We start from the raw sequence: 21,964 nt of genomic DNA on the forward strand, positions 1-21,964 counted from the left end.
GAAAGCACATGTAGGGAATCAGCTTGATCAGAGGACTGAGTTTGTTGACCACCAATGGTCATCGTTATTGGTAGCACAAGCTTGATTGGGCAGATATATTCTACTTTTGCTCCTCATGCATATTCATGTTCTTGCGTTTGTTTAGGGGCCCCAATGAGCAGGCCAGGATGTAAAAGGGACCATGGGGAATGTGGTAGTATTTAAGGTGGCTCCTATTGTGCCCTGGGGATTGTATCAGTATTTACTGTGGGTTTCGGAGTGTGTTGGTATTTCCAGTGGTTTCCAGGGTGTCCTAGGGATTGCATCAGTATTTACTGTGGGTCTCAGGGAGTGCATCAGTCTTTACTGTGGGTCCCAGGGGATGTATCGGTCTTTAATGAGCATGTACAGAGTGTAGCACCAGACTAGATGAACTGAAGCTGATTCTGTTTTTCCAAGGGTCTCAGCTCATGGTAGGTGGGTGTAGTGTGAGACAAAACTGTCACCTTTTTAAAAAGGTTACTTTGTCCTTTTAATTAATCAATTAATTAATTAATTTTTAAAGATCGTTTGTAAAAGCAGAGGCGGTGAAGTGTCCAGGGGTTTTAGGAGGCCTTTGGGTTTTTTTTTTGTTTTAAAACCAATGTAACAATGGAAGAGGAGTGGCCAGTTCAGGCTTTCTAGTTCTATTCCAGCTGTAGCAGTGGCAAGATCTGTGCATCCAGAGGGGTTGCAAGCTTCAATAAATAATTCCTGACCGGCTTTCTCTGAAATGTCTCTCTGGCTGTTGTTCCCTCCTGCCTTTTAAGAATCCGTGTTTGACTTTACCTTTTTGCCAAGGGGTGTGTTTATAGGATGTGATTATATTGGGACAGTTAATTCATAATAGTTACTGCGTTGGGTCGGTTAGGTTTTCCGATATTTGTTATTCTAAATTCCACTTTCTTCTGTTCATGTTTTAACTATAGTGTTCAAATAACTTGTGTTTTGCTTCAAACCAAGTGCGTCATACCTGGAACGCCCACTTGACATCTGCCTCTAAAACAAGAAAGTTAGTGTGTAAAGATAGCAATGTGGAGCTGGAAGAACACAGCAGGCCAGGCAAAATCAGAGGAGCAGAAAAGTTGACGTTTCAGGTCGGGACCCTTCTGACTATCTCAAAGTTGGGGTCTCGGCTCCTTTCTTAAAAGCTTGAGGAAATTCACACCTGGCCCATAAGAGACTGGGGGCTCTTGCTGCAATAATTCTACAATTCCACTTTGGGATTATGGTTAAATGACTTGAAGGTGGTAAGTGCTAGTTGCTAGTGTCTTTAGTTTCAGGTGTTGCACTCCCTTGGTTTAAACAGGGAATGCCTTGTGTAGGAATGGCTCTTTCAGTCGTACCTCAGTTTTCTGGGGGTGGAAGCAGTGACTTCAGTGTCTTTGCATAAAGTGACCAAGGCAAAGCTGTTGGAATTGGTTGACAAGCTGGAGTTGGGGTTTCTCTGGTCTGTGAGGAAAGGAGAGGTCCTTACAACACTCTTTTGAAATGGCTAGGATTCAATTGCAGATGAAGCAACTTGAACAGGAAAAGGAACTCGGTCTAAATTCTGGTTAAAAGCAGATGAAAGAGAAGAGAAAAGAATTGCCCCACAGACAATGTGGACAGTCTGAACCTCTTTTTCCAGTGTAAAAATGTCAAATACTTGTGTGCCCAGGATGGAGGAAATTTTAAATGAGATGTGTGAGGCACATGAGTGAACTTTTTGTGTAGGATTGAGATAAATGCAATGAACAGGCAGAGGATCGAGGGATATGTACTGTGTGCAGGCAGATGGTATTAGTTTAGAATAACATTGCGGTAGGCACAGCCATGGTAGGCTGAAGGGCCTCGTGCTGAGCTGTACAGTTTTATTTTTTAACCCCGTTGAAAAAAGTGCTCAGAATCTTCGATATTTCGTTCTGTTTCTCCCTCATTCTTTTCAACAACAATGAGACAAGCTCAGACCACTTAACCTCTCCTCATTAGAAAATTCGCCTCTTCCCACGATCACCTCAGTGAACCTCCTCTGGCCAGTCGCTAATTCAAGAATATCTTTCCTGAGGCTGTCATACTGTTCGTAATATTCTTGGTGTAGTTTGACAACTTACTTATTATAGCAAGCACTCCCTATTTTTAAACTTCATGCCCTTTTTAATAATTGTCAGAATTTGATTTGCCTTCTCTATTACCTCTGAACCTGTAAGCTCCCTTTTTCAGATTGATGCTCAAGGATTCCTGAAACCCTTTGTGCAGTCAGTCTGAAACCAAACACTGTGAGACTGACAGTAAGTTAGAAATGTGCTGGAGTGTATTATAAAGGATATGACAATAAACAATAATTGCACCCTTTGAATCAACAGAAGATGCATGATTCTATGAAAGGGATTTTTTTTTGATGAGCCTGTTCGATTTCTATCTTTTTGTTGGTGTGGGTCTAAATTGCAGAAGAAATAAGGTGAGGGAGGGGATTGGCAGTCGGGGGATGTGGTTATTTTAATTTTCAGAATGCTTTTGACAAGTTTTGAACAGGGGCTGGAGAGTATGTAGGGAGTGAATAGGGCCTCTTAAAGATCAACTAAGCCATTATATGTGGGACAACTAGAGATGGATACAATCCTAAACAAGTATTTCACTTCAGTATTTACTGTGGAGAAAAACACAGCACCTCAGGAACTTGGTGAAATAAATAGTGATGACTAGAAAAGCCCACAACTGAGAGCATGAGGTGCTCGGAGTCTTAAAATGCACAAAGGCAGATAAATCCTCAGGCCTTGATCAGGTTTATCCCGGGACATTGTGGAAGGCTAGGTAAGAAAGTGCGAGGTGCTGTAACACAGATATTTGTATCATTGACAGCCACGGTGAGATGTCAGAAGTCGGGAAGTTGGCTAATGTTATTACGTCACTTAAGTGCTGCAAGGCCAAGCCTGGAAACTACAAACCAGTGACACTGACGTCAGTGGTGGGTACGTTGTTGGAGGAGATCCTGAGAGACTGGATCTTCATGCATTTGGAAAGGCAAGGATTGAATAGGGTTAGTCAGCACGGTTTCGTGTGTGGAAAATCGTGGCTCGGAAAGTTGATTGATTTTGCTTTGAGGAGGTAGCCAGGAGATAATTGAAGGCAGAGTGGTACATGGTTCTCAGCAAAGGTCGATCACAAGGAGTCCTACGAAAGCTTGCCAGTTGCGTACAAGATTGGCTTGACAGTGGGTGCTGGCAGAGGCTTGTTCTTCTTAGTGGAGGCCGATGCATGTGCCGCCAGGTTCGGCTATGTTGTGTGTCATTTATATTGATGATTTGCTTGAGAATATAGGAGGCATGGTTAGTAAGTTTGTGGGTGACAATAAAATTGGTGGTATCATGGACAGTGAAGGAGGTTATCTAGGAATTCAATGAGGACTTGATCTATCAGGTTGATAGGATGAGGAATAGCACATGGAGGTTAAGGTGGATAAAAGTGAAGTATTAAATCTTGGAAAGACAAACCAGGGCAGAACACAAACAGCTAATGTTCAGGCCCTAGATGGTGTTGTCAAACAGAGAGACTTGGGGTGGAGATACATAGTTTCCTGAAAGCGGCGTCACAGGTAGACTAGATGGGGTGATGAAGGTGACATTTGGCATGCTTGCCTTCATTGGTTACAGCATTGGGAATAAGAGATTGGGACGTCATGCTGTACAGGACATCGATGAGACCACCATAAAAGCATTCTTAATTATCAGCAAAAATGTCTCTGGTTTACTTGTGCCCTTTAGGGAAGGACATCTGACATTCTTAGCTGCTCTAGCCGACATGTGATTTGAGACCCACAGCAATATGGCTGACTCTGAGCTGTGCTCTTGCAGTTAGTGATGGGCTATGATTGCTCGACCAGCTGGTGACATCCTCATGCCATGAATGAATAAATAAAAGTACATATTTCCCTCCCTACCTCTACAAACCCTCTAGCTCAGCAATTCCTCCTGGATTTGTAACATTGTTCAGGCCCTTGCCACTTTCCGTAATACTCATCGCCTCCAGCACCTTCAACTTTCCCTGTTCCTATCACCTCAATAAATCCTGACAATGTTTCCTGTTCCTGCCGCATTCCTCTGCTTGGAAATCCCTTGCAATCCCTTTAATAACTGCGTCCATACTTCGGATAACCTCTTTTGCTAAACAGTCTCTTTCTTCTGATTTGTTCTTTTTTTGTGTGTGGTCTTCTAAGGCTCTTTCAATTGAATATATTCCTTTTCACCCTGAGTGAAACACAGGTAGGAATTTCTTGCTGAGCTTTTGTCAATGGAATGCCCTTTTTGTTGGATATTTTACAGTGTTCCTTCAAATGATTTCCATTGTTCATTTACAACCATTCATTTCAGTCTGTTTACTCTGTTTACATTGGTCAGTCCTCCTCTCAATGTTATACAGTTGGCTTTGTTTCTGTTTCTAATTGTTGTTTGTTCTTTGTATGGTCACATTAAAACTTCATTATCCCTTTGAATTCCATTTTTTCATAATTTCCCTTCGGACCTCTCAGTGTGACATTACTCATTCACTCAGCTTCATCACACAACAGTCGATCTGGGATAGTTACATCCCTAGCCAGTTGCACAACACGTTATTCAAGGAAATACTGACAGAAATATTCTCTGAGCTTCTCTTCGAATGCCACTGTTTTGTTGCACATACTTTGTCCATTCCAAAAAGTAACATTATCATGTACTTTACACTACAATTTCCTGTCACAAACTGATGTATAGTTTCTGTGAAACTCTGTGCTTCCTGTCCCTTTCTGCTTGTCTTCAGCCACATCATCATGCTGTTCTGATCATAATTTCTGTTTGGATTTGGACATCTCCTTTCCCCTGAACCCTGTCCCAGCATCCTCTCTGTCAGTTTAAAACCCTGCCCGTAAACCTACTGCCATGATTGGCCAGGACACTGGCCCCAGCACGGTTCCAGTTATGATTTATTCACTCATGAAATGTGGGTGTCTCTGGCTGGCCAGCATTTATTGCCCACCCCGATCTACCCTTGAACTGAATGGCTTGCTGTGCCGTTTCAGAGGGTCGTTGTGAGTCAACCACGTTCCTGTGGGTCTGAAGTCACATGTAGGCCTGATCAAGTGAAGATGGCAGATTTTCTCCCCTAATTACTGAGTCACTCAATCACTAGTCATCATGGGAGGCCTACTGAAAGCTTTGTGACACTATATCTTCCGAAGACAGCAGAGGAAGTTCACAGTTATCAATCCAGGCCTGTGCTGCCTTTGTGAGGATCAGCACAATAGAAGTGAAAGCAAATCTCCCACGACAGGACAGTAATGCTGTGTCTGATCTTCCAGTTCTGTGTTTTCCCCTCCCTGGCTGTATCTGTGTCTTGTCTTGTGGACCAGTGCCTTCGATCATTCTAACTCCTATTTCTGCCACCACCTCTCCTCTCTACACTCTCTCCATAAATTGAAATGTGCTCCAATCCTGACCACCATCCCTATCAATGTAAATTGCTTCAGTCTCTCCAATATGCCTTGGGAATCTCCTCCTCCAGTAACTGGAGTCCTAGAATTGTGCAGCACGGAAAGAGACCCTTTGGCCCAACTCGTTCATGCTGACCGGGTTTCCTGAACTGAACAAGTCACATTTGCCTGCGTTTAGCCTGTATCCTTTCAAACCTTTCCTGTCTGTGTACCTGCCCCGATGTCTTTTCAATGTTGTAATTGTGCTTACCTCCACCACTTCCACTGGCACCTCATTCCATACTTGCACCATTCTCTGTGTAGAAAACATTACCCCTCAGGCCTGTTTTAAAACTTTCCCCTCTCACCTCAAGCCGATGCCCTGTACTTTTGGACTCCCCTCCCCTGGGACCTTGTCTATTCACTTTCTACATGCTGCTCAGGCATTCATAAGCCTCAAAAAGGTCACCCTGCAGCCTCCTGTGCTTTATTTCCCTGAATTTGCTAGTCCTTCCCCACAGTAAGTACTGATGATAAATACTGTTTAGGATCTCAAACACCTAGCTTCTCCAGATCTGTTCTGGGACCTGTGCTCTTTGTGATCTTTATGAATGACTTGGATGAGGAAGTGGAAGGGCGGGTTAGTAAGTTTGCTGATGACATAAAGGTTGGTGGAGTTGTGGATAGCGTAGAGGGCTGTTGTAGGTTGCAATGAGACATTGACAGGATGCAGAGCTGGGCAAAGTAGTAGATGGAATTCAACCCAGAAAAGTATGAAATGATTCATTTTATAAGGTTGACGTTGAATGCAGAATACAGGCCTAATAACAGGATTCTTGGCAGTGTGAAGGAACAGAGGGATCTTGGGATTCACGTCCATAGATCCCTCAAAGTGGCAACCCAAGTTGACAAGGTTGTAAAAGTGGCGTACGGTGTGTCGGTTTTCATTGGCAGGGAAATTGAGTTTAAGAGCTGTGATGTTATGCTGCAGGTCGATAAAATTCTGGTTACACCACACTTGGAATATGGTGTTCAGTTTTGGTCACCTCATCAGAGGAAAAGTGTGGAAGCTTCAGAGAGGGTACAGAGATTTACCAGGATTCTGCCTGGACTGGAGGGCAGGTCTCATGAGGAAAGTTTGATGGAGCTAGGGCATTTTTTCATTGGAGTGAAGACAGATGAGAGGTGACTTGCTAGAAGTGTGCAAGATGATGAGAGGCAAGAGATAGAGTGGATAGTCAGAGACTTTTTCCTAAGGCAGAAATATCTATTATGAGGGGGCATAATTTTAAGGTGTTTGGAGGAAGGTGTAGGGGAGATGTCAGAAGTAGATTCTTCACACAGAGTGGTGGGCATGTACAATGTGCTGCCGGCAATGGTCGTGGAATCAGATACTTTAGAGGCTTTTAAGCGACTCTTGGATAAGCACATGGAGGATTGTACAACGTAGGGTATGCAGGGGAGATTGATCTAGTCGGATAACAGGTCGGCACAACATTGTTATCTCACGTCCCATTTTTGCCCTCTGGATTTCCATCATAAAGTGTATTCCTAGACTCACATGCTCCTCAAGGGATGCATTGATCCAGTTACGTCCCCTCTTTCTTGACCAGAGTGTCTCTATCGCCAGACATCCAGTATTTCCTATTTCTGTCAGCAATGTCCATCACACTAACAAGAACATGCTGGCCCTGATCTCTCGTTTTATCTCACTTCTAAAAGCTTCCAACTTGCCAGATGCCCCTTTATCTGTAAATAGCTTCCCCAATTATCTTTTGAAAATTCCTGTCAAATACCATCAAGATTGGTCTAACCCCAGTTTATAACTTTAGCTTATGGACCAGACCAATCGTTTTCCATAGCTATTTTCAAACTGATAAAATTGTGGTCAGGTGTCAAAATGTTGCCCTAATAACACCTCAGTCCCTTGCCTGACCTTGTTTCGCACGTGGACGTCAGGTTTTGTCCCTTCTCCAATCGGGCCATCTACATATTGTTTGAGAGAGTTTTCTTGAACATACTTTACAAATTCCTCCCATCGAAGCGCTTCACACTTTGGCAGTACCAGTCTAGGTTTGGAAAATTTAGAATCCCCGACCATTACACCCTTATTCTTCTCACTGTTACCTAAGATCTCTCAGCATATTTGCTGTTCAATTTCTCACTGACTGTTGGGGGCCTGTAGGACAATTGCATCAAAGCGATCACCCGTTCTAATTTTTCTGTTCTGCCAATTTAGCTTCACTTGGCAAACCCCAGGAATATTCTCTGTAAACACAGTCATCATGTTTTCCCGATTTAAAAATACCTCTTTCCTCCTATCTTGCCTCCTCTTCTATCCTTGCTGTCGCGTCTGCCCCCTGTAGCATTGAGCTGCTTGTCCTTTCTTTCCCTCAGCTGTGTTTCTCTAATATGTTTGATATCCCAGTCCCATGCCCCCATCCATGCCCTTAGTTGATCTGCCTTACCTGTCAGGTCCATTGCATTGATAACAATGCAGTTTAATTCATCAATTTTCCCTCATATCCTGCCCTGCTCTTGCCTGCCTTGTCTATTTAAATTGTTGTCTTGAACTTCTTTGCCAGCCTCTTTTTTTTTCCCTCACTGCTGTTTACGGTCCCACAGCCCTGCGAGACTGGTTTAAATCCTTTCAATGCCTCAAACAATTCACCTTGCCAGGACATGTGTATTCCCCCCCCCCCCCCCCCCCCCCCAAGTTCAGGTGCTTTCACCCCCTCCCCCGTCTATCTGTGCTGACACCTTCAGTGATCTATGGACTTTTGTGCCAAGGTCCTTTTTTGTTTTTCAGTATTCTGTGTGTACCTACTGCCCATTATGAATGTCCGTCACTGAGCATACCTCCCACAGTGTATTACCTCACGCTCGTTAGAAGTAATGTCCATCTACCATTACTGTGCTCAGTTTATCAGTTGATCAATATCAGACTGTAGTCAGAGACCATTCACCTCACTATGGACAACACCCCCAACTTTCGTCTGAGCATGTTCTAGACCCTCACCGTCCTAACTGAAATCCACGGCTGCAATATGTTTCTCCTTTGTGAGATGAGAAGTGTTCATTTAAGACCTCACCTACTTCCTCTGGCTCTGTGACAATTTGCCCCTTTGGTTTCTGACAGGCTGCACTCTCCTTGGTAATTCTCTAACTCTGACTCTACGTAAAAAATACCTTGTGGCTTTTTTCCTTAACAGTACCTGCCAAAGATATTTCATGGCCATTGTTTGCTCTGCAATTTTAAGGACCACATTTTGCAAACTGTATAATTTCGAAGGGCTTTACCCTTTTTCATTGTGATCAGAGATAATGGGAACTGCAGATGCTGGAGTATCCAAGATAACAAAGTGTGGGGCTGGATGAACACAACAGGCCAAGCAGCATCTCAGGATCACAAAAGCTGACGTTTCGGGCTGAGACCCTTCATCAGAGAGGGGGCTGGGGAGTAGGTTCTCAAATAGGGAGAGAGGGGGAGGCGGACCGAAGATGGATAGAAAAGAAGATAGGTGGAGAGCAGAGTGTAGGTGGGGGGGTAGGGAGGGGATAGGTCAGTCCAGGGAGGACGGACAGGTCAAGGAGGCGGGATGAGGTTAGTAGGTAGGAAATGGAGGTGTGGCTTGAGGTGGCAGGAGGGGATCGGTGAGAGGAAGAGCTTGTGTGCTCCTGAGAAGCTTGGCCTGCTGTGTTCCTCCAGCCTCACACTTTGTTTTCTTCCCTTTTTGTTTGTGCTGTATTTTCTTCATCAAACTCAAATTGCTTCGTCAGTATTCACTGGAATGCTCCCTTTGTCATTCACTCTCCATGGAACACAGTGGCCCTGGATTCTTATTGTATCACTTTATAATCGTCTCACTTTCCAAAATAGAATCAACTGCAAGCAGTTCCTCCCCCAGCCGATGTGTGCTTGGTCCTGTCTAATGAGAGTGATATGGCGAGTAATAGAAGTGATGTAATGATAAGTGGCTTTCCTCAAACTTAGACGCTTCTTCACTATCCTTATCACTTCCCATAATGACATTCAAACTTATTATTATCTTATTAAATATTTAAAAATTGGAGGTCGGAGGAAACTTTATTTGATTTTCAGATGCAATTTCACCGGGTCCCACTGAAGAAGCTAATAAACACATTTGGATCACATGGACTTGGAGGTGATGTGCTGGCATGCTTTGAGAATCCTTTGACAGAAAAACACATGCTAATAAATTGTTGATTTGAGTCTGCAGCTGTACCTTGTGAAATTGAGGAAGGATTCATGTTTGGACTCCAGCTCTTCACAATCTCTTGTCGATGACTGAGACGTACAGATCAAATCTAATGTTTCCGTGTTTGTTGATGGCATAACCATAGATGAGATTGTGAGCTGCACAGAGAATGCAACAAGGATGAAGAAGGACATTGTCTGAGTTTCGTCATATTTAAATGCATGTGATGTGGCCATCAGTGGCTAGGCGATCATTTACTTCCCATCTCGAGTTGCCAAGCAAAGGTGGTGGTGGTTCTGAGCAATGTGAACTTTGGTTTCTCTTCACACATGTTGAGCTTTTCCAGCAATTCTGTTTTTATTTGTGAGCTGCCTCACTTGACACACTGCAATCCGTTGGGAGCACGGACAGCCACAGCGCTGGTAGAAAGGAGCTTGCGTGGCTCGGAGAAGACCTTGGAAATGCTGCTGGCGTCATACACCTGCTGTTGTTTTCCTTCCAGGTTGTTTATGATCTTGTGAAATGCTGCTGTTGATGATCCTTGTAGATTGTGGACACTGCTGTTACGATGTGTTTCAAATGCAGTGAGTAAATATCATTCCACACATGAGGCTGCTTTGAGCTGGATGGTGTCAAGCTTACTGAGTATTGTTGGAGCGACATTCATCCAGGCAAATGGAGAGTATTCCTTGACATTATTGACCAGTGCATAGTAGATGGGCAGCATGCATTCTGTGGGATTGTGTTGCTTTTAAAATTCTTTTTCATTGCAAAATCTCATTTCTGTGTTTGGGAACATTTATTTTGTCCTGTGAATGATGAATGGGCAGTTCTGGGTATGGAACTGTGCTTTATTTTCTTGTGGATTGTGAGTGGCCGAGTTTCTGCATGTTCAGATGCGATTGTTTTCATGCTAGCAGTTGTTCAAGTGTGGAGTGATTTTGCTTTTAAAAAGAAGTATTTGGAGAGTGAGCAGTCATTTTCTGAGTGTAACAAGTTCTCTGTTAACGTCCTGCAGACTGTGATTGTTCGCTCTTGTGTGTGTGCAGACTGCGTATGGTCAGTCCTGTGAGGGGAGTTGTTTCCAACCTGGTCAATCCTGTGTTGTAAACTGCTTTTGTGTGTATTCATGTGAAATAACTGCACCGACGCCAGTATGCCATCACCAAGTCACCCTTTATTTACTCCTGCTCAGTACATTGCCTATAGCCAGCCAGCTCTCAGTCATTCCCCAGAACTCAGGGGATTATAAAAGCGCTGCTTTCTTCTTTTCTTCTTGTTTTTTTCCCCTTCTTTGTTTGTTTTCCCCTAACACTGCAGCAGTGGGAAGTGGGTTTAAACCTGCAAATTGTGTTTGGCAAATTGTGTCTAGTGTTTTGATTTAAGCCCTGGAATTTGAATGGCTCGGTGGATCAGTTAAGCTGGTTCTCAACCGGTGGCCTGAGAATGGTCAATACTGTCTGTGAAGCTTTTATTTATCTTGCGGACTGTGAGCCGGTTGTTTTATGTATGGTGTTGGTTAATCCTACAGACTGTAAATGGTCAGTTCTGTGTTTATAGCTTGTTTTATTCTGTGGACTCTGGTCATTTCTGTCTGAAAGCTGCAATTGACCTTGTGGTCTCTGGTCAGTTGTGTGTGCAGAGCTGGTTTTAATTTCTCTGTGGGGAACTGAGTTTATTATTTGCTTTTTTAAATGTTTAGACATGTCTGCGCTTGTGTGCATCTGTGTGTCTCTTTCATTTCTGAAGAACTCAATTCTCTATGCTGTCAACCTACGTACTTTCCGCACCAATTTCTGTTCTGTTGCAGATCTTCAGATTTTGCAGTTCTTTGTTTAATCTTAGCGCTTCAATTTTGACTGTGAGTGCATAAGGCATAAAATGGTACCGAATCGGAACTGGTCCTTCAGCCTACCATCTGAGATGACCATGATGCTATTCCAAACTAATGCTCTCTGACCACATGTGGTCCATATCCCTCTCTCCCCTGCTTGTTATGTATCTGCCCAAATGCGTCTTAGACATTGCTCTCGTCTATGCTTCGACCACCTCCCTTGGCAGTATGTTCCAGGCACTTACTAATCTCTGTCAAAAACTCTCATGCCGGCTTTAAATTTTCCCCTCTCAGCTTAAACTTCTGACCCGTTGTATTTGACATTTTCACCTGAGGGAAGAGACTCTGATTATTCACCCTATCTGTGCCTCTCGGGTTTATATATTTCGGCAAGTTGCCCCCTCAGCCACTGACCCTCAAGCAGAAACAATCCAAGCCTGTCCACCCTGTTCCTATAGCTAATACACTCTCATTCATGTAATGTCCTGGTTAACCTCTGTTTTTTTTCCCCCTCTTTAAGGCCCTCCCATCCTTCCACTACTGCGTATAGGTAATTCTGTGTGGACTGCTGGTTCATATGTTGTGAATTACAAATTGTCAATGATCTGAGGGAGGTTTTTATTTATCCTGCGGACTTCAAATGGCCAGTTATTTATCGTCTAATTTTCATCAAATGAGTTGTAAATAGTCAATGTTGTGTGGAGAGCAGGTTTTTATCCTGTGGAGTTTTAAGTAGTAATATCTCACACAGCTGATAAATGTGGAGATGATCTTCATTGTGATCCTTCGTGTGTGTGGCCTTTGTATCCTTTGTGAATGTTCCCTCCTGCATTTGAGTTGGCACCTCTTCCTCAAAACAACAAAACGCTCCCTTATTACTGTGTCTTCGTCCAGTCCCTACAGCATTCCTTATGTCTGCAAACGACAGAAGCCCTAACATCCTCCTGTTCTGACACATCCTCACAATATCGAACCTGTTTAATCACCTCGTGCCCTGTTGGTCCCTGTACACCTCACACCCCTTTCTCACTTTCCATCTCTGAAGCCTGTTTTGGATCACACAACATGCTTTGCAGTTGTAATGGTCTCCATGTTCTATAACACTCCATATCACTTCAACCAACTCCATAATGGGGTCGGCCACAGTCTAGTGATAATATCACTGGCCTGTTCATCCAGAGACATAGATAATGCTCTGGGGACCTGGGTTCAAATCCCACCGTGGCAGATCGTGGAATTAGAATTCAATAAAAATAATCACGAATGGTATGTCTGTTGTTGATCATTATTTTTAAAGAAAAATAATCTCAACCCAATCACAAATGCCCTTTAGGGAACAGCATCTGAACAGGCCTGGCCGACATGTGACTGCAGACCCACAGCAAAATGGCTGACTCTTAACTCAAAAGTGCAATAGGCACTGAATACTGGTCCAACCAGTGATAGCTGAGTCCCAGGAATGAAGAAATAAAAGGGTATATTCCCCTCCACACCCTCTGCAAACACTGCAGCAATTGGTACTGGGTTTGTGACATTGTTCAGGCCCTTGCCACTCACTGCAATACTCTCACAGCCTTCAGCACTCCTTGTTCCTGTCATCTCTTGGAACCCCAACAATGATTCCACTTCCTACTACATTTCTGCTGCGAGGAGACCCCTTGCAATCTGTTTAGCACCTAGTTCTATACTTTGGTAGTCCACTGTCATTTTTTGAAACACACCCTTTCTCAGAATTTTTGGGTATTTTCTGGTTGTCTTCTAAGCCTTTATTAATTGCACCTGATCATTTATGCCCTGAGTGACATGCACACAGGAATTTCTTGCTGAGGTTTTGTCTGTTTCAATGAAATATCCTTTTGTTGAATATTTTACACTGTTCCTTCAAATGTTTTTCACTGTTCATTTGTGGCCATATATTTCAGTCTCTTTACACTGTTTAACTTGGCCAGTTCCCCCCTTGATCTCTTGTAATTGGCCTTGTATCTGTTTCTGATTGTTGTTTGTAATTTGTGTGATCACTTCAAAACTTCATAATTCCCTTGAATTCCACTTTTTCATAATTTCCCTGAGGATCTCTCGGTGTGACATTACTCATTTACTTACTTCGTTATACAACAGTCGACCTGGGATAGTTACGTCCCTAGCCTATTGCACAACGTGTTATTCAAAGAAATACTGACACAAATAATCTCCAAGCTCCTCTTCAAATGACACTTTCTTATTGCATCTACTTTGTCCTTGCCAAAAAGGAACATTATAAGGTACATTTTACCAAAATTCCCTGACACATACCGGTACACAAATGCATTGTTTTAGTGAAACTCTGTTGCTTCCTGTCCCTTTCTGCTTGTCTTCAGCAACACCACCGTGCTGCTGTAATGCTTCAGCTTTTGCTTTGGCCTGGAAATTTCCTTTCACCTGAACCTAATCCCAGCATCCTCTCTGTCACTTTACAGGCCTGTCCATAAACATCCCGTCATGATTGGCCAGGACAATGGTTCCAGTTATTATTTATTCACTTGTGAGCTGTGAGTGTCTCTGCCTGGAGAGCACTTATTACCCAGCCTAAACTGCTTTGTACTAAATGAAATGGCACAGCAAGCCAGAAGGCAGTTGAGAGTCCACTACATTTCTGTGGGTCTGACGTCACATGTAGACCTGACCAAGTGAGAATGGCAGACTTCTTTCCCTAATTCCTGAGCCAAACTTTTTCACTACTGTCGTGGGAGGCCTACTTTAAGCATCTTTGCACTATGCCTTCCAAAGACAGCAGAGAAAGTTCACAGTTATCATAGCAGGCCTGTGCTGTCTTGTCTGGATGTTTATAACTTTATTTTGTGGGCCAGGCCAAACTTTTTCCATCGCTATTTTAAAACTAATTAAATTGTGATCTGTTTGCCAAAGTGCTGCCCCAATACCATATCAGTCCCTTGCCTGACCTTGTTTCTCACGTGGAGATCAGGTTTTGCCCCTTCTTCAGTTGGGCTACCTATGTATTGTTTGAAGGATAATAAAATGTGAGGCTGGATGAACACAGCAGGCCAAGCAGCATCTCAGGAGCACAACCTGAGATGCTGCTTGGCCTGCTGTGTTCATCCAGCCTCACATTTTATTATCTTGGAATCTCCAGCATCTGCAGTTCCCATTATCTCTGATATTGTTTGAAGGAGTTTTTTTTAAACACACTAAACAAATTCCTCCCATGAAAGTGCTTAACACTGTACAGTATCAGTTGTCGTTCGGAAAATTATAATCCCCTACCATTACATCCCTATTATTCTGACAGATAGCTGAGATCCCTCAACATATTTGCTCCTCAATTCCTCACCGATTGTTTGGGGCCTGTAGTCTAATTATACCAAAGCGATCGCCCACTCTTATTTCTCGGTTCCACAAAAATAGTTTTGCTGGGCAAACCCCAGGAATATTCTCCCTAAACGCTGCCGTCATGTTTCTCCAATTCAAAAATACCTCTTCCCCTCCTACCTTGCCTCCCCTTCTAACCTTCCTGTGGTGTCTGTACCCTGGAACCCCTGCTCGGCCTTTCTTTCCCTCAGCTGTTTTTTTCTGTAATACGTTTGCTGCCCCAGCCCCATGTCCTCATCCATGCCTTGAGTTTATCTGCCTTTCCTGTCAAGCCCATTGCATGGAAATAAATACAGTTTAATTAATCACTTTTACTTCATTTCCTACGATGCTCTTGCCTGCCTTGTCTATTTAAATTGCTGTCTCGAAGTTCTGTGCCAGCCTCTGCTGATTAGGGTCCAACACTCCTGCTAGGCTGGATACATCTTTTCGGATATCTCTAACAATTCATCTTGCGAGGACGTGGCCCCAGTTCATGTGTCTTCACCACCCTGTCTCTCTGTGCTGACACCTTCAGGGATCTATGGACTTGTGTATCAAGGTCCCTTTGTTTCTCAATACTCTGCCTGTACCTACTGTTCATTATGTATGTCCTTCACTTGCCATAACTCCCACAGTGTATTACTTCAAACTTATTAGAAATAAGTTCCATCTGCCATTGCGCTGCTCAGTTTATCAGACTGTCATTTGAGACCATCCACCTCACTCTGGACAGCACATCCAACTTTCGCATCATCTACAAACCTACTGCTGATACCTTCTGCTCTCACAACCAAGTCATTAATGTACAGAATAAACAGCAATGGACCTTGCACCGAATGCTGTGGCCTGCTGATGGTCAAAGGCTTTCCATCACAAAAATTACTCTCCACCACTTTAGGATCTAGGTTGCCGACTTGCCTTAAATCTCATGGGTTCTTGCCTTTTGAACCAGCCTCCCACATGCGACGTTGTCAAAGGCTCCATTGAGGTTCATGCAAACCATATCATTTGCACTGACCTCATCAATATTTTTAGATACAATTTCAAAGAACTCAACTGAGTTCATCAGACAGGACCTCTCTTTACCAAACCCGTGTTGACCACCCCGATCAATTCCTTCCTTTTGCAAGTGTTGATTCATCTTTCCCTAAGAATTTCTTCCAACTATTTCACTCCTGCTGATGTCAGGCTATCTCTTCTGCAATTACCTGGCCTAACTTTGATCCCCATTTTGAACAAAGGAAACACATTAACTATCCTCCAGTCATTCAGCACTACACCTGTGGCCACCAAGGTATTAAATATATCTGCCAGGCCGCCACAATCTCCTTCCTTGCCACTAGTAACCTGGGATAAATGTCATTGGAAACTGGTCATTAATCCACCAGTATTCCTGAAAAGCATTTAATTCTTGCTCCTTATTAGTCTTAACATGTTGGAGATCCACACCATCCTGTGCCACAGCTGTGCCACCTGAAGGTGGCAGGAACAGCACGTCATATTTTGCTTGGGAACCCTGCAGCCCAATGGTCTCAGTGTGGACTTTGCAAGCTTCAAATCTCCCCACCCCCCACTTCGTCCCAAAACAGCAAACTCGTCCCCGCCTCCTTGACCCCTCTCTTTTGTCTGTCTATCCACTCCTCCTACCTCACTGACTAAACCCCACCCCCACCTCCTCCCTACCAGCCTCATACACGCCTCCTTGACCTGTCTGTCTTCCCTCAACTGAATGACCCCCATCCTAACTCCCTGCCTGCACTCACTTTGACTGGATTCATATCCACACCTCCTTGACCTGTCCATCTTTTCTCCTCCAATCTGCTCTTTTAGCCACCTCGCACCACTGCTTCCCCCCCACCTGAAATTTATTTCAGAGCACCCTTCCTATCCTCCATTTCTGAAGAAGGGTCCAGAGCCAAAATGTCAGCTTTCCTGATCCTCTGATGCTGCCTGGCCTGCTGTGTTCATCCAGCTCTACACCATGTTATTTTATCCTGCATTCTAATTATATCACTTTATTCGGAAAGTGGGACCATTATAGAGACTCAACTGCAAGCAGCCGCCCCCCCACTCCATCTGTATGTGCCAGGTCCTGTCTGATGAAAGCAATAATGCCTAGTGGTAGAGGTAATCTAATGATAAGCTGCATTCCTCAAATTTAGACATTTAACCTCCACATTAAATTGTCATCTTCCATAATGACATTCAAACTTAGAATTATTATATCTATTCCCAAAAAAATGATGGTAGGAGGAATCTTTATTTGACTTTTCAGATGTATTTCAACAGGTCCCCAATGAAAAAGCAAATAAACAAATTTGGACCACATGGACTTGGAGGTGATGTGCAGGCAGGTGTTGAGAATTGAAAACACTGCAGTAATTCATTCTGACTTTGTAACATCATTCAGGCCCTTGCCACTGTCTGTAATCATTTGACCAACTCCAGCACCTTCATCTCATTGAGCCCTGAAAATGTTTCCTCTTGCAACTCCACTCCACTTGTAAGGAGACTGCCTGCAATCCCTTTAACACCTACTTCCATACATTGCTAACCGGTTGTCATTTACTGAAACACATTCCTTCTCTTCAGAATTGTTACTTTTTTTGGGTTGTCTTCTCAGCATTTCTGCATTGAATCTGATACTTTATGCTCTTAGTGAGAGAGAATGGGCATTTCTTGCTGAGGTTTTGTCTGTTCCAATGGAACATCTTTTTGTTGAATGTTTTCCACTGTTCATTAATAGCCATATATGTCAGTCTGTTTACCCTGTTTACTTTGGTCAGCTCCCCTCTGAAACTCCCGTAATTCGCCTTGTTTCTGTTTCTGTTTCTGATTGTTGTTTGTAATTTGTGTGGTCTCCTGAAAACTTCATAATTCCTTTTGAATTCTACTTTACACAATTTCCCAGAGGATCTCTTTGTGCGGCATGACTCATTCATTCAGCTTCATTACACAACGGTCGATCTGAGACAGTTACGTCCCGAGCCAGTTGCACAACGTGTTATTCAAAGAACCACTTAAAATTTCAGACTCCCAATTCTCTTTGAATGTCACTATTGCCAGTGTGATGGTCTCAGAGTGTATGAAGATTGAAGTCTCCCAAAATTATGCCTTTGTTCCAAATTCCAATGAATTCATGTTTCATGTTGCGATGAGCAATGAAATGCTGATTGTATTCCATAATCTGATGCCAAACGCTTTCTCTGCACTTCTTTTGTTATCCATTACTGTCAGGGTTACCCATCCTGCTTTCCCATTCTGCCTGAATTTCCGTCAGGTTGTGTGTTATTGAATATTTACATTCCACCTTCTGTTCACCCTGCAACTACGTCTCCCTGGTGACTAAATCTCACTTATGTCTGTGATACAAGTCCATCTATCTCATAGCAGGTGTTTGTCCTTTCAAAAAAAGTGCTAAAATTTACTTATTACCGCAATTTCCTGCCACACACCTATTCACAGATGTACAGTTTTAGTGAAACTCTATCGCTTCCTGCTTGTCTTCAGCCTCATCACCATGCTGTTCCAATGCTTCACCTTTTCTGTTTGGATTTGGAAAGCTTATTTCACCTGAACCCTTTAAACTGACAGAGAGGGTGCAGAGAAAGCCCTGTCCACAAACCTCCTGATGTGATTAGCCAGGACACTGACCCCAGCACGGTTCCCGTGATTATTTATTCAGTTGTGAGATGTGGGTGTCTCAAGCCGGCCAGCATTTATTTACCACCCAAGCTGCCTTTGAGCTGAGGGCCTTGCTGGGCCATTTCTCAGGGAGTTAAGTGTCAGACATGTGACTTCAGACCCTGAGCACTATGTTGGTCAGAGCAGGTGAGCACAGCACATGTCCTTCCCTGAAGGATATTAGGGGGGTCAGATGGGTATTTCTGACATTGTCAATAATTTATGTATTTGTAGCCTAGTGAGAGTAACACGCGGCCATTGTCTGTCCCACTCGTAGCTCGTGTATCCCTGAGCATTGGTACCAGTGCAGCATAAATCAAAACCCCTTCTTCCTGACTATTGGGTGATCCTGACTTCTTCCTCGTGATATCACTCAGTATCTCTTCATGCGGTGACTGTCACTGTGATCATCTAATTGTTGCCTTTGTGTGCAGTTTTTCTAGCTACTATGAGATCCTGAGTCAACAGAATTCTCCATTCCCGAGAGACGTGGTAGCAGAGGCCAAGGATGGAGATTGGGATTGTCTAGGTCTCTGCGGTCCTCGGTCCCATTCCACATCTGTAATCCTCACTGTGTCAGTCGAATTTCTGAGTTTGGTTACGTTTCTGTCTTTGACAGTTACTCAAAGTTGCTAACTCAGCAGAATTCCCGACTCAACTCTCATTCATCACCACATTGAAGTTGTCTGGTCAGCTCGAGAGACAACAGACAGGGAGACCTGGAGCATTCGTTCGATCCTGCAGTCAGGTAAGATATCACAGTGGACAGAGCAGAAGGCTTAAAACATCAACTCATGAGTTATGACGTACCTACAGTACTGAAGGGGGTGCACAGTGCAGAAAGACCCCGAACTCAATCCCCACCCTGCTGATATTGTACACTTGCTCACCCAGCCAGTACTGGGTAGGTCAACATATAGGCCAGCCAAAGAATGATAACGAAAGCTGAAATACTTCATGGACAACACTACCCGACCCATCCATTCCTCCCAAGAATTCTTCCACATCATCAAGGACACCAGAATAGAAGAGGATGAGATGATGATATTCTTTGATATAACAGCACGGTTTACATCCACAAACACCGAACGAGCCAAAGAGACAATGGCCACACTGCTGGATGAAGCAGGATGGCAGACGTTCCATGACACCAACAGAATCAACAAGGACAGCACCCTAAAAATGCTGGATATGTGCCTCACAATCCATATATTCAAACAAATCAACGGAAAACCAATGGGATCCCCGATTATCAGGAGTGTTCGCAGAAGCGTTAATGCAAAGATTAGAATGGAAAACACTCCCCACTATCCAACCCAAACTCTGGGTCTGCTGCGTAGAGGACACCTTGATGTTATCACATGCACAAGACTAGAAGAAACCCAATGACAGATAAACATCCTCACCAGAATAAAATTCATAAAAGAAGAGGACAATAACCCTTCCTCAGCTTTGGTGGAACGTAAGAGCAACAGGGAACTCCAGACCATTGTATACAAAATGTGTGCCACACATACGGACCAGATGCCTTATCACACCACCAACTATCCACCAACACCCGTAATGGAGGTGCATCAGGACATTATTCAAACGAACCTCAACACACTGCAGCAGCCTGGAACTGCTCAGAGCAGGCGCGGAGCACTGATAGAGTTTTTAAAGGGAATGGATACCCAAAAAGCACAATCCGCTAGTACCCATAGGATAGACCATAACAATCAGGTACAATACAGCCAGACACACCAGTCACCCTACAGCAAATCAGAAACCTATCAGAGGTGACCACAAGACGATTCAGACCCTGAGGTATCAGGCTAATCTACAAACCAACAACCACCTACGACTGCTTTTGACGAATGCATGGGACCCCACACCCAAAACCAATACAAAATACCATGCAAGGACAGTGAGAAACATTATGCAGGCCAAACTGGAAGAAAACTGACAACAAGGATGCACAAATACCAACTAACCACCAAGAGACGTGACCAGTTCTCACCGATTTCAGTACACACGGACAAAGAAGGACACAAATTTGACTGGGACAACACATCCATAACAGTGCAAAGCAAATAGAGACATGCTAGGGAATTCCTGGAGGTCTGGTATTCCAACCAGAACTCCATCAACAAATACATTGATCTGGACACAATATACAAACCACTGAAAAACAAAAGCGGAAGTGATGCCAACCACCCCAGCAAACCGAGACACATAAATAACAAGTGGGACAGAACACCAGCCCTTCACTGGAGGCACACTGACAACGTTACCCAGCAGGGTGATGAAACATCTGCAATCAAACACACTGTCTCAGCGAGCAAGTCTAAAACATCATCCACAACCTGAGCTGCAAATCTTCTCAAACTTCATCACCCTACTTTCAGCTCTGTTGTACTGAACCTTCCGAGGACAGCACAGGAAGTTCATAGTTATCAATCCAGGCCTGTGCTGACTGAATGAGGATAAATGCAGCAGAGTTAAAAGCGGGCCTCTCTCAAGAGGGTGGTACTGAAGCCTGGCATGTTTCCGTTCCGCGTTCCCTCTCCAACAGTCAGTCATACAGCAAGTTTACAGATCCTTTGTTCCAACTCATCTGTGTCAGTGCCTTGAATCCTTTTAACTCCTCAAACATTTGGTATCTCTGTCACCTCCCGTCCTCCCTAAAACCCCTCTGTATAATTAAAATCGATGCCAATTCTGACCACCCGTCCCATCTTTACAAATTGCTCCAGTCTTGATAGCATGTCCAATCTTGGTATTGTCCTCCTTCTCCTCAAGTCACAACAGTAATGTTGACATTTGTCATCTTGTCCACTACTTACAGTCCACCATGTCTCTGTAATATCCTCCAGCCCCGACTCACATCCCCATGTGGACATCATCCTCATGCCCCTGCAACACATGATATCACTGTAACCTTCTCCAGTCCCGAGAACACTCCTGCCTCCCGTAACACAGCACCACATGACATCTGTGATAATCAACCATTCCTACAGAGCTCCCTATCTTCATCAACTTCTCCAGTCGGATAGCTCTTCCTGCCTGTGTAAACTGCTTCAATCCCTGCAACCTCCTTGAGCATTGCGTTCTGAAGCCACTTTAATCCTCCTCATGTCCTCAACCTCATTCAGTCTCTGCAATCTCCCCTATCGTTACAATGCTCCCTCATTCTCCCTCCTCCAGCCATTGTTAGCCTTCCTAACTCTTTAACCTTTTGAAGCCACTAAAACCATCCATGTATCTGTAAAATCCTCTTGATTGCTGTATCCAACTCCAGTCCCTTCAGCTCTCTCTATCTCTACCGTCCTTCAGCCTGAAGAACCGTGCGAACTCTGCCACCTCATCCAGTGTCTACAATCCTTTGTATTACTGACTTCAGCCAATTGCAAAAAACACCCTGAACTCTGTAACCCGCAGCACATGAATCCCTCC

At 43.8% G+C, this 21,964-nt stretch overlaps 1 long non-coding RNA gene across 1 annotated transcript in view; it reads left to right on the top strand.

Annotated features, from left to right (window-relative positions):
• LOC125447833 (uncharacterized) overlaps window positions 1-21,964 on the top strand; it is a 43,344-nt gene that overhangs the window by 9,098 nt on the left and 12,282 nt on the right. The window contains exon 5 of the long non-coding RNA XR_009443045.1: window positions 9,685-10,165. This is a non-coding gene — a long non-coding RNA (uncharacterized LOC125447833). The remainder of the gene's footprint in view (window positions 1-9,684; window positions 10,166-21,964) is intronic.

Source organism: Stegostoma tigrinum, chromosome 39 (assembly GCF_030684315.1).
Source record: "Stegostoma tigrinum isolate sSteTig4 chromosome 39, sSteTig4.hap1, whole genome shotgun sequence".
NCBI lineage: Eukaryota > Metazoa > Chordata > Chondrichthyes > Orectolobiformes > Stegostomatidae > Stegostoma > Stegostoma tigrinum.